Below are 12096 nucleotides of genomic sequence, written 5' to 3' on the forward strand. Positions count from 1 at the left end.
CGTTCCACATATCCCACGAAAAGGCAGGCATAGCTAGGACCCATGCGGGTACCCACAGCAACACCTTTGATTTGGAGGAAATGAGTGGAGTACTTCTTGCAATCTAGTATACTGTATTCGCTGCTCACGATGCAGTCTCCTCTACATTGGGGAGACCAAACGGAGATTGGGTGACCGTTTTGCGGAACACCTCCGCTCAGTCCGTAAGGATGACCCCCGAGCTTCCGGTCGCCTGTCATTTTAATTCACCGCCCCATTCCCACTCAGACCTCACTGTACTCGGCCTCTTGCATTGTTCCACGGAAACCCAGCGTAAACTCGAGGAACAGCACCTCATCTTCCGATTAGGCACTTTACAGCCTTCCGGACTCAATATCGAGTTCAACAATTTCAGATCATAACCTCGGCCCCTATTACATTTTTACTTATTTTTTATCCACACCTTTGTTTTGGCCCTTTCCCCCTCCCCCTTTTTTTTTCTCTCCCATTCTGTCAGCACATTTCACACCTAATCTAGAGCCGTCTTTTGTCTCCACTAGTCCTATCACCATCTCGTCTCGTTTTGAATACGTCTTAATGTCTCTTCACTTCTCTTTTGTTCTCCCCCAGCCTGGCCTTTCAATCTATTTCATTTCCTGTGCTTTATCAGTCTTGACAAAGGGTTTGACCTGAAACGGTGGCTCTATTTTCTCTCCACGGATGTTGCCTGGCCTGGCGAGTTTTTCCAGCATTTTCTGTTGTTATTTCGGATTTCCAACATCCGCAGTATTTTACTATCGTACAACTCAGGTGGCTTGGTTTCATTGGTCCAGAGCAGTTTTCAGGCCAGTGCCAGTTGGTGACACCCTACCCCCCCCCCACCCCCCACCCCCCCCCCCCCGGGTCAGAAGGTTGTGGGTTCAAGTCCTACATTGGGATTTAAGCACATAACCTAGGCCTACAATGCAGTTCAGTGCTTCGGAACTGTTGCACTGTCAGAACACTCAGGTGAGGTATTAAATATGTCTGTTCGGGTGTAAGGTGAAGATCCCATGGCACTATTAAAATAACAGCAGGGTGGTGTCCTGGCCGACACTGCTTCAACAGATGCAACCAAAAATAAACAGACCAACTGGTCATTCATCTCACTGCTGTGCTGTGTTACTGGCAGAGAATGGCTACTACTTTGCACAACAGCATTCCAAAAGCAATTCACACTATAGAATGCTTTGAAACACTTAGAACATCTTATTTTAAAAATAACTAGAGATGTGTTTCTTTGGTTTTATATAGGTACAAATAGGAAACGTAAATAAATTTAAAATGACAGTAGTTCCGTCATTAATTACAAAAATGGGGGAAGCTGAGGCACTACAACTGTGAACACAGGCAGTTGGAGTGTCTCACGTCCCCTATCTTGTACTGGGTGAAAGCAGGTTATTTGCTCATAAATCAGCTAAATAAAAGATTCTCTGATGTTTGTGCAGCTTAAGGTACAATTTCACACTGTAGGATAGCGCAGATGTAAGAAAGTCAGTGATAAGACAACTCTCAACATCATTGTTCACTGAAGTGGAAAAACTTAATCAGTTTGTTTGCTTGAACTCTTCATAAGAACACTTACTTTTACATCAGAGGAGATCAGATCGATAAATTTCCCATGGCTCTGCTACATATTAACCTGTTGTTAACATCCAATCTTCTCAGGCAGTCCCCCGGAACCGAGGATGACTTGCTTCCACACTAAAAATGAGTTCTCAGGTGACTGATGAGTCCAATGCGGGACCTACAGTCTCTGTCACAGGTGGGGCAGACAGTGGTTGAAGGGGCGGATGGGTTGGGTGCTTGGGTTGATGTGCGCTCCTTGCGCTGCCTGCGCTTGGCTTCTGCTTGCTCCCGGCGAAGAGACTCGAGGTGTTCGGCGCCTTCCCGGATGCTTCTCCTCCACTTTGTGCGGACTTGGGCCAGGGATTCCCAGGTGTCAATACTTGCATCGAGATATATCAAACTCTGAGCATTTTAGGCTTCACCTCTATCTGAAAAAGCTACTTCAAGACTCTATTCTGTTTATCAAAGAACAGAGGGAAGCTCATCAGTTTTATCCAACGAAACTGTTCTATTTTTTTTTTTAAATGTAAAGTTGAAAGCAATATTTGCTCGGAAATCAGGGAAAGACTGAAGTTTGAAAAAGGCAAACTGATACCTTTCAGATCATATATTTTCCTAACTTTTTAGTTCACTTAACCTTTTTAGTTGCAAATGCATCTGGTCAGTAATTTTACCTGTGCTAATGGCATGTCTTGATGAAATTTTCAACTTTCTGGACTGACAGAAGATGTACCGGGCATTCTATGTACTCTGCTGTAAGTCATAAATCGGGGTTAATTGTTGGACCCAAGCTACACTAATTTAATAAAAATGAGTAAAAGGCACAGGTTTAAGTTTGATAAGAGACGGGTAATATTCACCTTCACCACATGGGCAGTAAGCTGGCGGAGCAGCTTGCCTGCCCATTATAGAACCTGCCCGATTTTCACCTTCACCAATTAGTAAACTAGCAGGGTGGATTGCTCGTCCTTTGAAGATCCCGCCCAATTTTTCTTTCTGTCATCAAGCCATTTTAGATGAAAAAGATGACAGAAAAACCCAAATTCTTACAGTGTCATCGAGTCATAACGGCACAGAAGGAGGCCATTCGGCCCATCGAGTCCGTGCCAGCTCTCTGTAGAGCAATCCAGTCAGTCCCATTCCCCCGCTCTATCCCCGTAGCCCTGCAAGTTTATTTCCCTCAAGTGCCTATCCAGTCTCCCCTTGAAAACATTGAGTGTCTCCGCTTCCACTACTTCCGTCAGCAGCGAATTCCAGGTCCTCACCACTTGCTGCGTAAAAAAGTTTTTCCTCACATCCCCCCTGTATCTCTTGCCCAAAACCTTAAATCTGTGTCCCCTAGTCCTCGTACCATCAACTAGTGGGAACAGCCTTTCCCCGTCTAGCCTATCCAAACCCGTCATAATCTTGTACACCTCTATCAAATCACCCCTCAACCTCCTTTGCTCTAATGAAAACAAATACAGCTTCTCCAACCTGTCCTTGTAGCTAAGATTCCCCATCCCCAGAGCCATTTTGGTAAATCTCCTCTGCACCCTCTCAAGGGCCTTCACATCCTTCCTAAAGTGTGGTGACCAGAACTGGACGCAATACTCCAGTTGTGGCCTAACCAGCGCTTTATAAAGGTTCAGCATAACTTCTCTACTTTTGTACTCAATACCTCTATTTATGAAGCCCAAGATCCCATATACTTTGCTAACCACTCTCTCAATATGTCCCGCCACCTTCAGGGACCTATGCACATTAACTCCCAGGTCCCTCTGTCCCTGCACACTCTTTTAAAACTGTGCCATTAAGTGTATATTGCCTCTCCCTGTTCCTTCTGCCAAAATGCATCACCTCACACTTCTCTGTATTAAATTCCATCTGCCACTTGTCTGCCCATTCTGCTAGCCTTTCTATGTCCTGTTGCAGTCGATTGGAATCATCCTCACTGTTTGCCACACCCCCAAGTTTGATGTCATCAGCAAATTTAGAAATTCTACTCTGTATTCCAATATCCAGGTCATATATATTTATCAAAAAAAGCAGTGGTCCCAGCACTGACCCTTGGGGAACACCAGTCTGCCATCCTCCAGTCTGAAAAACAGCCATTTACCACAACTCGCTGTTTTCTGTCCTTAAGCCAATTCCTTATCCAAGCTGCCACTGACCCACCTATTCCATGAGCCTCTATTTTGTTAACCAGCTTTCTATGAGGTACATTGTCAAACGCCTTTCCTAAAATCCATCCAGACAACATCCATTGCATTCCCTTCATCAATCCTCCCTGTTACTTCATCAAAAAATTCAATTAGATTAGTCAAACACGATCTGCCTTTTACAAATCCATGTTGGTTCTCCTTAATTAGCTTAAACCTCTCCAAGTGCCTGTTAATTTTTTCCTTGATTATTGTTTCTAAAACTTTACCCACCACTGATGTTAAACTTACTGGCCTGTAGTTACTAGGATTGTCTTTACACCCTTTCTTGAACAATGGTGTCACATTTGCCTCTTTCTAATCCTCAGGCACCTCACCCACATCTAGAGAAGATTGGAAAATTATGGCAAGCCCTTCTGCTATCTCTTCCCCCAATTCCCTTAGCAACCTGGGATGCAAGCCACCTGGACCAGGCAACTTATCCACTCTAAGCATACCCAGCCTTTCTAGTACATCCTGTCTATCAATTTTCACCTTTTCCATTGCTTCTACCTTTTCCACTTCTACCGATATTTTGTCAGCATCCACCTCCTTAGTAAACACCGATACAAAGTATTCATTGAGTATTTTAGCCTTGCCCTGCGCCTCTAAGCATATATCACCTTCTTTGTCCCTAATAGGCCCCACCCAGCCTCTTACTATCCACTTACTGTTTACATGCTGGTAGAAGATTTTTGGGTTCCCTTTTATGTTAACCGCCATTCTACTCTCATATTCTCTCTTTGCCAATCTTATTTTCATCTTCACTTCCCCTCTCAACATATTGTATTTGGTCTGGTTCTCCCTTGAAGAATTCACCTGACATTCATCATACACCCTCTTTTTTTGTTTCATCATCTTCTCTATCTCCCTCGTCATCCAAGGAGCCCTTGCTTTGGTTCCCTTACCCTTCCCTCTTGTTGGAATGTACCTCATCTCCTCCTTAAAGATCACCCATTGTTCCGTTACAGTTTTTCCTGTTAGTCTTTGGTTCCATTTTACCCTGGCTAGGTCCTTTCGCATCCCATTGAAGTTAGCCCTATTCCAGTTTAGAAGTTCCACTCCAGATTATTCCTTGCTCCTCTCCATGGCTAATCTAAATCTTATGATACGATGATCACTTGTACCCAAGTGTTCTCCCACAGACACTTGGTCGACCTGGCCCACCTCATTCCCCAGCAGCAGATCCAGCAATGCCTCCTTCCTTGTTGGGCCAAGAAACTACTGGTCAAGGAAATTCTCCTGAACACATTTCAGAAATTCCTCCCCGTCCTTTCCCTTTACCCTAGCATTATCCGAATCGATATTTGGGTAATTAAAGTCCCCCAATATCACCACTCTATAGCTCTTGCATGTCTCTGTGATTTCCCTGCAGATTTGCTCCTCTACTTCCCTCTCACAGCGGCGGCAGGTAGCGGGAGCAGCAGACCAGCGGGAGACTCGGCGGCGGCGGCGAGCTACAAAAGGCGGCAGCGGGGCCAGGAGAGGCCTCAGAGCAGCGGCGGCAGGTAGCGGGAGCAGCGGACCTGCGGGAGACTCGGCGGCGGCGGCGAGCTACAAAAGGCGGCAGCGGGGCCAGGAGAGGCCTCAGAGCAGTGGCGGCAGGTAGCGGGAGCAGCGGACCTGCGGGAGACTCGGCGGCGGCGGCGAGCTACAAAAGGCGGCAGCGGGGCCAGGAGAGGCCTCAGAGCAGTGGCGGCAGGTAGCGGGAGCAGCGGACCTGCGGGAGACTCGGCGGCGGCGGCGAGCTACAAAAGGCGGCAGCGGGGCCAGGAGAGGCATACCAAACTCCAGTCTGCGAGCTCAGAAGTTGCAGAGAGGTAAAAAGTAATCGGGGTGTGACGTCACCAGGGAGCAGGTAAGTGATTGGTTGGTGAGTATTTCTCTCTTTTCATTACAAGCTTGAATTCTGTGGTGTTAAATTTCTAGGGGCTCTGTGTTGTAGTGAGGACAGTTGGTAAATAAAGCGCCCTAGAGTATACCTGTAACTGGGGTATTGAATAAATTTTATAGATTAATTAAAGGAGTAAGTCATGGCAGGAGAGCTCAGACCCGTGTTCTGCTCCTCCTGCTCTATGTGGGAAGTCAGGGACGCTGCCAGTGTCCCTGGCGACCATGTGTGCGGGAAATGCATCCAGCTGCAGCTACTTGTAGACCGCATTGTGGCGCTTGAGCTGCGGGTGGATGAGTTTTGGAGCATGCGCGATGCTGAGAGGGTCGTGGATAGCACGTTTAGCGAGTTGTTCACGCCTCAGGGTAGGGCTGCACAGGGGGTGACCATCAGGTGGAGCAACAGAGGCAGGCAGGAAGTGCAGGGGCCCCCTGCGGACATCCCCCTTTCAAACAAGTATACCAAGTTGGATACTGTTGAGGGGGATGACTCACCAGGGGAAGGCAGCAGCAGCCAGCTTCCTGGCACCAGGGACGCTTCTGCTGCTCAGAAAGGGAGGAAAAAGAGTGGGAGAGCAATAGTGGTAGGGGATTCTATCGTAAGGGGAACAGATAGGCATTTCTGTGGCCGCAAACGTGACTCCAGGATGGTTTGTTGCCTCCCTGGGGCCAGGGTCATGGATGTCACTGAGCGGCTACAGGGCATTCTTAAGGGGGAGGGTGAGCAGGCAGAGGTCGTGGTCCACATTGGGACCAACGACATAGGTAGGAAGGGGGATGAGGTCCTGCATCAAGAATTTAGGGAGCTAGGTAACAGATTAAAGAGCAGGACCTCAAAGGTTGTAATCTCTGGATTACTCCCAGTGCCACGTGCTAGTGAGTATAGGAATAGGAGGATAGAGCAGATGAATGCGTGGCTAAAGAGTTGGTGTAGGGGGGAGGGTTTTACTTTCCTGGATCACTGGGCCTGTTTCTGGGGAAGGTGGGACTTGTACAAGTCGGACGGGTTGCACCTGAACCAGAGCGGGACAAATATCCTTGCGGGGAGGTTTGCTAGCACTGTTGGGGGGGGTTTAAACTAACTTGGCAGGGGGATGGGATACAGAGGGGAGCTGAAAGAGGGGGTGATGTGCTGCCAATTATAGAGAAAAAAACAAGTCAGCTTGGTAGACAGGGCAAATATACAAGGGCAAGGCTGGATGGCATCTATTTTAATGCAAGGAGTCTTGCAAATAAGGTGGATGAACTGAAGGTGTTGATAAACACATGGGAGTATGATATTGTGGCTATCACGGAGACATGGTTGAGGGTGGGGCAAGACTGGCAGCTCAATATTCCGGGGTACAGAATCTTCAGGCGAGACAGAGGGGGGGGTATAAGAGGAGGGGGTGTAGCAATATTAATTAAGGAGTCAATTACTGCAGTAAGGAGGGATGACATATTAGCAGGTTCCTCTAATGAGGCCATATGGGTGGAGCTTAAAAACAAGAAGGGGGCAAGCACTTTGCTGGGAGTGTACTATAGGCCTCCAAACAGTCAGGAGGAGATAGAGGAACAGATATGTAGGCAAATCTCAGAGAAATGTGCAAATAATAGGGTAATAATAATGGGGGATTTCAACTTCCCCAATATTAACTGGGATAGTCAGAGTGTGAAAGGCACAGAGGGTGTAGAATTCTTAAAGTGCATCCAGGAGAGCTTTTTGAGCCAGCATGTAGAAGGTCCTACAAGAGAGGGGACGGTACTGGACCTAATTCTAGGGAATGTGGCCGGCCAAGTGGAAGAAGTGCTAGTAGGTGAGCACTTTGGTGACAGTGACCATAATATGGTGAGATTTAAGGTGGTCATGGAAAAGGACAGGGATGGGCCGGAAATAAAGGTTCTAAATTGGGGGAAGGCCGATTTTAATAGGATAAGGCAGGATCTGGCCAAAATGGACTGGGATCAGCTACTTGTAGGAAAATCCGCATCGGAGCAATGGGAAGCTTTCAGAAGGGAGATTGAGATCATACAATGGCAACATGTTCCCGTAAAGGTCAAGGGTGGTTCCAAAAACCACAGGGAACCGTGGATGTCAGGGGATATACGAGAATGGATTAGAAAAAAAAGGAGGGCTTTTGGCAGATACAAAAGGCTAAAGACGGAGGAAGCCCTAGAGGAGTACAAAAAGTGCAGGGGGATACTTAAAAAAGAAATTAGGAGATCAAGGAGGGGCCATGAAATAACACTGGCGAGCAAAATAAAGGAAAATCCTAAGATGTTTTATAAGTATATTAAGGGTAAGAGGATAACTAGGGAAAAAATAGGGCCCATTAGGGACAAAAGTGGCAATCTGTGTGTGGAGCCGGAAGATGTAGGAGGGGTTCTAAATGAATTTTTTGCATCTGTTTTCACTATGGAGAGGGACGATGTAGACATAGAAATAGGGCGGGGGGACTGTGATATGCTCGAACACATTAACATCGAGAGGGAGGAGGTATTGGCGGTTTTAGCAGGCTTAAAAATTGATAAATCCCCAGGCCCGGACGAAATGTATCCCAGGCTGCTGTGTGAGGCAAAGGAAGAGATTGCGGGGGCTCTAACACACATATTCAGGACCTCTCTGGCCACAGGGGATGTGCCAGAGGACTGGAGAACCGCTAATGTAGTTCCATTATTCAAGAAGGGGAATAGGGAAAAACCGGGGAACTACAGGCCAGTGAGCCTAACATCAGTGGTGGGAAAATTATTGGAAAAAATTCTGAGGGACAAAATCAGTCTCCACTTGGAGAGGCAAGGATTAATCAGGGATAGTCAACATGGCTTTGTCAAGGGAAGATCATGTCTGACTAATTTGATTGAATTTTTTGAGGGGGTGACTAGGTGTGTGGATGAGGGTAACGCAGTGGATGTGGTATACATGGATTTCAGTAAGGCCTTCGATAAAGTCCCGCACAGGAGACTGGTCAAGAAGGTAAGAGCCCATGGAATCCAGGGTGCCTTGGCACGTTGGATACAAAACTGGCTTAGTGGCAGAAGGCAGAGGGTGATGGTCGAAGGTTGTTTTTGTGACTGGAAGCCTGTGGCCAGTGGGGTACCACAGGGATCGGTGCTGGGTCCCTTGCTGTTTGTGGTCTACATTAATGACTTGGATATGAATGTAAAAGGTATGATCAGTAAGTTCGCGGATGATACAAAAATTGGTAGGGTGGTAAATAGCGAGGAGGGTAGTCTCAGTCTGCAGGACGATATCGATGGGTTGGTCAGATGGGCGGAACAGTGGCAAATGGAATTTAACCCGGAAAAGTGCGAGGTGATGCACTTTGGGGGGACTAACAAGGCAAGGGAATACACAATGAATGGTAAGATCCTAGGCAAGACGGAGGGTCAGAGGGATCTGGGTGTGCAAGTACACAGATCCCTGAAGGCGGCGGAACAGGTGGATAAGGTGGTAAAAAAGGCATATGGGATACTTGCCTTCATTAGCCGAGGCATAGAATATAAGAGCAAGGAGGTTATGATGGAGCTGTATAAAACACTGGTTAGGCCACAGCTGGAATACTGTGTGCAGTTCTGGTCGCCACACTACAGGAAGGATGTGATAGCTTTGGAGAGGGTGCAGAGGAGATTCACCAGGATGCTACCAGGGCTGGAACGCTTCAGCTATGAAGAGAGACTGGGCAGATTGGGTTTGTTTTCCTTGGAGCAGAGGAGGCTGAGGGGGGACATGATTGAGGTGTACAAAATTATGAGGGGCATAGATAGGATGGATACTAAGGAGCTTTTTCCCTTAGTAGAAGGGTCAATAACTAGGGGGCACAGATTCAAGGTAAAGGGCGGGAGGTTTAGAGGGGATTTGAGAAAGAACTTTTTCACCCAGAGGGTGGTTGGAGTCTGGAACTCACTGCCCGGAAGGGTTGTGGAGGCTGGAACCCTCACAACATTCAAGACGCATTTGGATGAGCACTTGAAATGCCATAGCATACAAGGCTATGGACCAAATGCTGGAATATGGGATTAGATTAGACAGGGCGTGATGGCCGGCGCGGACACGATGGGCCGAAGGGCCTCTATCCGTGCTGTATAACTCTATGACTCTATGACACTATTTGGAGGCCTGTAGAATACCCCCAATACCCTTTTTGCTCCTCAACTCTAACCAAATGGATTCTGTCCTTGTCCCCTCAAGAACATCCTCCCTTTCCAACACTACAATGTCTTCCTTAATCAGCACTGCCACCCCACCTCCCTTTTTTCCTTCCCTATCTTTTCTGAACACCTTGTACCCTGGAATATTAAATGCCCAGTCCTCACCGTTTTTAAGCCACGTTTCTGTTATTGCCACAGTATCATATTGCCACATGGCTAATTGTGCTTGTAGCTCACCGACCTTATTCACCACACTTTGTGCATTTACGTACATGCATTCTAAACCCACTTTTGAATTTTCGTAGTCTTTCTTAGTCTGCTCCTATCTAATATGGTACTACTTCCGCCTCTAGTACTACTTTCTTCACTTGTACCATCCAACACACTCACTCTTCCATGCAACCCATTCCTCCCCTCCACTCCTATATGCTGGTGCCCATTCTCCTGTCAAGCTAGCTTAAACCCTCCCCAAAAGCACTAGCAAACCTCCCCGCGAGAATATTGGTCCCGGCTCTGTTGAGGTGTAACCCATCCAGCTTGTACAGGTCCCACCTTCCCCAGAAATGGTCCCAATGCCTCAGGAATCTAAAGCCTTCCCTCCTGCACCATCTCTCCAGCCACGCATTCATCTGTTCAATCCTCCTATTCCTGCACTCACTAGCACGTGGCACCAGGAGTAATCCAGAGATTACTACCTTTGAGGTCCTGCTTTTTAATCTCTTTCCTAGCTCCCTATAGACTGCAAGCAGGACCTCATCCCTCTTTCTGCCTATGTCGTTCGTACCGATATGGACAACGACCTCTGGCTGTTCACCCTTCCCCTCAGAGTGTCCTGCAGCCACTCAGTGACATCCTTGACCCTGGCACCAGGGAGGCAACATACCACCCTGGAGTCACGTCTGCATCCGCAGAAACACCTATCTGTTCCCCTAACCAATGAATCTCCTATCACTATTGCTCTTCCACTCTTCTTCCTCCCCACCTGTGCAGCTGAGCCACCCGTGGTGCCGAGGCCTTGGCTCTGGCTGCTCTCCCCAGAGGAGCCATCACCTCCACCAGTTTCCAGAACTGTGAACCGGTTAGCGAGCGAGTTGCACTCTGGGGACTCCTGCCCTACTTGCCTGGTCCTCCTTCTCTGTCTGGTGGTCACCCATTCCCTCTCTGCCTGCACATTCTGAGGCTGCGGGGTGACCACCTCTGGAAATGTGCTTTCCAAGTATTTCTCAGCCTCACAGATGCACTGCAGCGACTCCAGCTGCTGCTCAAGCTCCGAAACCCGGAGCTCGAGTTGCTGCAGTTGGCGACACTTCCTGCACACGTGGTCGTCCAGGCCGTAAGAAACAAATCACGGGACCGAGCTGCCCTGCCATGCCTCTATTTACCAGACTATGGAGGTAATTTAGCAGAAATAAACTTAACAAGAAACACTCAACAGCTACCCACCAATCAGCACCTCCCACTATTAGATAGACTAGGAACTACTTAGCAGAAATATACTGAAAACAGAACAAAAAAACTTACCACAAATACTCACCCTATACTCACCTCTCAGCTCCCTATGCCAGCGACACCTTTGAATTCTGATGTCACTCCTTCGTTGTGTCGCTTGCCGACTGTCTCCCTCGCATGTCGTCCGCTCGCTCAGACAAGGTATCACAGATTTTTCTGCTCGAGCAGCACAACCTATCAATACTACTTACAGCAGAGTGCGTAGAATGCCCAATACATCTTCTGTCAATCCAGAAAGTTGAAAATTCCATCATGACATGCCATTTGCACAGGTAAAATTACTAACCAGATGTAATTGCAACTAAAAAGATTAAGAGAACTGGTGTACTTCTCCTGGATAGCTTGTAGATCCAGGAAGGCCTACATCATGCATGCCACACACATAAGCTGCTTTGCAACAACAGAAAATGCTGGAAAAACTCAGCAGGTCAGGCAACATCCGTGGAGAGAAATTTGAGTTGACGTTTCGGGTCGAACCCTTCTTCAAAACTGGAACGAAAAGAAACTGGATCGAAGGCAGGGCTGCGATCGGACAAAAGAATAAAAGAAACAAAAGAAGTAAAAGAGATTCGAAGCTAGACGAGATGGTAATAGGCTGAGATTAGGTGTAAAGTGTACTGGCAGGGCAAAAGATAGCTGCCAGGTGTGGGAGAGAAACAAAAGGAAAGGGGGGGGGTGGGGAAAGGAGTGGAAAAATTACAAGAAAAAATGAAATGGGGGCCGAGCTTATGATCTGAAATTGTTGAACTCGATATTGAGTCCGGAAGGCTGTAAAGTGCCTAATCGGAAGATGAGGTGCTGT

At 47.5% G+C, this 12096-nt stretch overlaps 1 protein-coding gene across 1 annotated transcript in view; it reads right to left on the reverse strand.

The window, feature by feature from the left end:
* Positions 1-12096, reverse strand: part of cnksr2a (connector enhancer of kinase suppressor of Ras 2a) — a 775384-nt gene that overhangs the window by 535978 nt on the left and 227310 nt on the right. The gene's annotated exons all lie outside the window — the stretch shown is intronic.

Source organism: Somniosus microcephalus, chromosome 14, assembly GCF_052327205.1.
Source record: "Somniosus microcephalus isolate GS21.2 chromosome 14, FLI_Smic_1.0, whole genome shotgun sequence".
Taxonomy (NCBI): Eukaryota; Metazoa; Chordata; class Chondrichthyes; order Squaliformes; family Somniosidae; genus Somniosus; species Somniosus microcephalus.